The sequence below is a fragment of the Salarias fasciatus genome, chromosome 13 (assembly GCF_902148845.1).
Source record: "Salarias fasciatus chromosome 13, fSalaFa1.1, whole genome shotgun sequence".
NCBI classification, from domain to species: Eukaryota; Metazoa; Chordata; class Actinopteri; order Blenniiformes; family Blenniidae; genus Salarias; species Salarias fasciatus.
The window spans coordinates 13,665,804-13,671,750 of record NC_043757.1 but is presented as its reverse complement, the minus strand read 5'-3'; positions in this window follow the sequence as shown (position 1 = coordinate 13,671,750).

The following is a 5,947-nucleotide window of genomic DNA, read 5'->3' as shown; positions in this document are numbered from 1 at the left end:
TGACGCTGCAGGGGGGCGGGGCGAGGGGCGGGGCCACATCTGGCAGTCTGAGATAGTTCAGCAAATAGTGTTGAAATATTTTCTAATTACCTATTCTAGAAACATTTAATAACTGGAAACACGTTAAAACACTTATTTATGCAGTATTGATCTATGACGTGTTAGAGTTTCTCAATTAGATCATAAAATCTCTTTCATGTATGACAATAGTAGCTGCACAGATTTTCCTGTGGTGAGCAGGTTAATGCTAACAAGTCAGCAAACAGTCCTTTAATCTTTTAATTTAACGTTTAGAGAATAAATTGAGGAAAAAACAACAACTTTATGAAGATATATTTTTGGTTTCCCTGACAGTTGCTTGATTGGAGGTGTGTTTTTCCACTAAAGGCCTTTCTGAACCAGGAAAGCCATTTTGTAAAATTTCTTCTATTTTGTTATGAGCTTGTCACATTTTTTTAAAATATCTTTTCATGTAGTGTTCTTGTAAGTAACAGTGACATTATCCCTTTACTGTCATGTAATGAAATTGGTTTCTATGGCATGTTTTAATCAATAAAAACGACTGCAGCTGTATTTGATCATTTTTTTCATGTGAATAACGGTCATTGTTCTCTGTGTATTTCTGCATCAGTTTTTGCATATTTGTTTGAAACACATGTTTCCAGTTACTCATTGGCGTTTGAATTCTTATTTTTATTTTAACTGAGAATAATTTCACTAAAATCAAAAGCAGTAAAGTTTTATTGTTATTCTATGTTTCTAACAATAGTTGACTATGTATTATCTTTGCCTTGGACCAATATTCCAGGTTTTGCCATTTTAGAGATTGGTGCAACATTTTGAACACGGCCATCGTCGCTGCTGTGTGTCTAGGACTTCTCCCCTCTGTGTATTATACTGTAAACAGTTTACTGTGCAGTTTAAAATAGCACATTCCTTTAAATGTCACTTTGGTAGATTGGAATCTCATAACCCCATGACTGTGAATTTACAGATCCTGCATCACTGTGCTGTGTCATATCTGTCGTCTCCTGTCGCTTTGCAGAGCAGTGGATAATGTAGGGAAGCTTCATGATTTTGGATAAATTTACAAATTCTTTCAGAATCCCTGTTAATTTATATATATATATATATATATATATATATATATATATATATATATATATATATATATATATATATATATATATATATATATATATATATATATATATATATATATATATATATAAGTATGATTTAATGCATTTTTAAAAGAAAGTGAAGAACTTACTGTCAAGGGGCAAGATCTGAGTATTTCTGTGTATTTCTTAATCTGTACAACTTAAGAAGCTTACCTATAAATGTTCTAATAGGTTTGTACCAGTTCCATGTCACTGTTTATATGAGCAGTTCTGGTGTTTCTTCATTTTCAGTTTGACTGAGGTATCTTTGACTTGAAAGAACATCATTGTAAAATCAAGCGCTCGCAGTATCTCAGTTCAACATCTATGCTCCATTTTCTTATCTACACTAATGTTTTTTTCCCTCACCATCTTTGTTCAAGCAATTTTCAACATCTTTTTCAACTTTCTCTCTCTCATCGCAGCTCCTCCTTTTTAATAAATGAGGCTATTTAGCTGTGCCCGCAGCTCTACAGTGTGGAGTTCATTAATGTGAGCTATTTATCATAAGAACCCCACAATATGTAATTGCCAACTACTGAAATTTAATATGGAGTGTGAATAGCTTGACGACAACAATAGCCTCAGCTTGGCTTCTGATTTCACAATGGCAGTGTGCGTTTATCCAATTCTGAATCCTTCATCTTACACACAGTCACAATGTCAGGCTGTTATTAAAGTTAATAACGGACTTAAAAAGCATGTTGAAATCAGCTTTTTCAATAGCCCAGAACTGCGATATTTTGGAACATGAATGATATCCTTGCATTATTATGGGACACAAAACACACACCCCCACTAACAAAATAACATTAACCTTTATATCCGAAATGATCTGGAAAAGAAAACTTCAAAGACTGTGTATGTTTTTCACCTTGGCTAAAACATTCTGGCTTTACATATCAAGTCAATTACTTATTGAGAAACATAGTCTATTATGGTTACAAGAGATTCCAGGTTTCCTTTAGGCTGAAACCACGGATCACTAACCTTAGTTTACAGCATGTCTGATAAGGTACAGAGTTTCACAACGGCTACTGTATTGCTAAAGAAACATTGTGAAAATTTTAAGCCTCAAAACCAAGCTAATAAGATGTTTCAACAGCTTTAAACAAAACAAAAACAGGGCAAGAGATAAGGCAGTTCTGCAAAAGGTCAACTGTTTTTGTCGCCGCAAATAAGCAAAATGCTGCTACCTCTGTGACTTATGTTTGATTTAAGAGGGTGTTTCCCTCCTAAGTGCTACATTGCAAACACACTTGTAAATCCATAGGGGAGTGTTACCTTACTACAACTACAGCAGTTTTTGTGCACCCATGACACGACTCGGTTTTGCGTCCTTCGCAGAATGAGACCTGAGGTGAAACTTGAGCCACACGCAGTAACTCTGCATAATAGAGAAAGATGGCTCAGGTGAAGACGTACAGACAAAAGCTGACTCCAGTTACAGTCGTGAGAGGGTGTCAGAAAGCATTCATGCGCGCATGCGAAGGGCTGCATACCCTGCCTAGTAAGGGCTGTGTTTATTCTATGTTCGACTGGATTGGTGGAGTGATGAAATAGACTTTACACACCCATGCATGCTTGATTTGGGCATTGCCTTTATGTGTAGTTTCCTGGGTGGGAGCTATTTTCGTGCTGCCAGGTGACATTTCAATCAAGTGGAGGCATGTGCACGAGTACGGGTACAGGCATGAATGCACATCTCATTCATACTCTGCTCATCTTTCTCTTTATGACCTTGAGATGTGGATGCAAACTCCTACAGAGTTCATTTAAACAGCTGGAGAAAAGGAGTGAAAACGATTAGTGTCAACTGCAGTTATTTCTGACTTGCATGAATCTAAATTTGTGCAGACATGCCATGCCGAATATATTGCTGTGATGAAGCAGAAATCTGTATTTATGATGCGTAACTCTGAGGCAAAATCAGTGTCTGGCTGAAATTAACTCAGAACTATGGATCTGCATTCTCTCCATGTTAGCAGCAACTCTGGGCTGGAGGCATAATGTGCTTTCAGGTTGACTATTTGTCCTTACTTGCATTCCAGTTTGATAAACAGAGTATCTCTACAATTAGAGTTTGGCTGATGCAATCACTCCTTCTCACAGATGAAATTATTTTTCAGGAAGAAAAGGGTCAAAGGTCAAGGTTAATGGGACCTCATACCTCATCTTACCAAGTGTAAAAAAGATTACAATTTTAACATTTTAATAGGTGTAATTCCATGTTCTAATATATTCAGTGGGAGTTCAACCCACCAGGTACCACCAGGTCTACCCACCTGGTCGATCCACCAGAACAGTGATGAAGCATTGTGGTTGAGCAGTTTTGGTGCTTATTTTAACTTGTGAAAACATACACTCTGAATGATTTTTCTTTTTATGCAGGGTCTCCCAAAGGAAGTTATCACGACATGTGATTGTTTTGCAAATGACAACGTAGTTTCTAAGAGTTGCACTGCATTTTGCTTTGTGAATATCGCTGAAATTGCCCCCATTTTCCTTTGAATGTTTTGACTTTCTTAGGTCATGTAAAAAGTTACTTAACATTTTGTCCTGAAACTCCGGGAAGCATTTAGAGCAGTCTTTATTTATACGTTATTACACTATCCTTTTACAGTTGAGACACAATGGCCTGTATGCAGCTGCCGAACCAAAATAAATTTGACCTTCCTTGCTTTACACTGTAATCTATTGAAGAACCTTAAAATATATTTTCTTAAAACTTGGCATATATTCAAATAACTTTTTTTGGGTGCTCAAAGTTGAAGTGATCACAAAGTCAGTGTGACCTTTTATTGAAGCAATTTTTGTACATTCAATATCTCAGGAAGTTCTGCTCTCAGAAATTTCAAGAACAATCCACAAACTAACTTTGAGAAATCAAAACATATAATTCCTTAAGGTATTTCCTTCTTTTTCACAGATTTGTGTGTTTACACTGCTGAAACACCAAGTGTAAATACATGCTGTCATGGCAAAGTGACAATAGCAGTGTAAAAGGTTTATGCAAGCCCGTGCCTGGTGGAGTTTGGCTCTGCACAAAGATTCCCTTTGTGAATCGATGCAGCCTTGAGGCCTTCTGCAGGTCCTTGTCAGTGGCCAACAATTTGCATTTAAATTGCATCGCCCGCACAGCGTGATGCTCCGCACCTGAAGAGGTAAAGCAGAAATTGGGATTGAGCTTGGGAGCAATGACATATCACCACTGTATTTCACAAATAAACAGAACAAAAGAACAATCAACAGCGATTATACATCTCTGTTTACTTTTTTAAATATTTTATCTTACTTAGCAATTTCATAATCCCTTTGGTTGCAGTCATTAAATGAAGCCATGTAATAGAAATTACTGTATTTGAGAGGTGCAATTTTCTCTTGTATATTACTGGTTCAGCTGTTCCTACATGTTATCTGGTTTCTCCCTTGGTCTCGTCAGGTGTGGCAGAGAATAATATATGACTGGCCTGGTCAAAGATTAAGAACATGTTGCATTCCACCTCAGGGAGTCTCCTTGACATTCATTGACCAAACAGTCCCATTACCACTCCCATCACCTCAATTTGCTATGGGTGAGTAATCCTGGTAAAAATAGAAAACCCCTATGGTCAAAAGCACTGAAATGCATTTAAATAGTTTGTATATTAGAAAGGAGAAGATGTTGTGTTCATTGTTGTTCATATTAGTATGATTTCAACCTTTATTTTCATGATATCAGTCCATGATAAATTGGACTGCAGCTACATAAAAAGGTAGACAAATCATGCTGACAGGGTAATTATATATCACAACATCCTTGCATGATACAGCTTTGACTTATTTCCACTGGCTGCACTGTGAAATGTATCATCCACACAGAATTATATTACACCTATATGTAATTCTTTAAGACTTCAATACTTACAATGCTTCAATACCAGAAATGTACCTGTTGTTGTGCAGTCTCCAGTGGCCATGAAAATAGTAGTGACTTCTGGCTTTATCTCTTCAGCTAAATGGGTTTCTATCAATCTTCAAAATTACCCATGTACTGTAAATGATGGGAACTTCTAAGTCTTGAAAATTTTATGCCAAAGACTATTTTTGGGGAATGTTCCACAATTATTCAGACGCTTGTTGCAGATTCATGAACCTCTGCCTGTCTTCAGTTGTGAAATACTTTTTCATGCACTTTTTTGCTGCCATTCATTGTAACTGGAAAGAAAATGCTTTGCTAACTTCTTTTTTGTTGTTGTCCTTGATGTTTGGCTTCTCCCTTCTGAAAATCATATGATTTTCATGTTTGATTTCACAGTTTTACAACGCAAGGCCATATGGACACAGCCTGAACATTTATAATAAAGCTGAGATTTGAATAATTCGAATAAACTTCACATTAAACGCTTCACATTCACAAGTGCAGATAGAAAAGGTTCAATGGGTGTTCATGAAGTGTGGACAAACTGAGTGAAATCACATTTATGGATGGATCACAACATTCCAACTTCATCTTACTAAGAACAGGTTTAGGATTTCGGCTCTTTCACTTTGAATTTGGGCTGTAAAGTATAACTCATTTTCTTATTCGATGCATTGGTGTACATGGAGTCATCGGGTTTATTGTTTGATTGCAGAAGAATGCTTCATAGATGAAGGAAACAGGTGAAAAAGGCAGTCTGTCTGTGCGCATATTTGTTTTGATCCAGCCCGCACGAGAAGTGTGTATCTTTGCATACTGGTGCAACACTGGGCATGTGTGTGAAGCCGTAGTCCAGCCCCGCAACCCGCCCACCTCCCTCCCT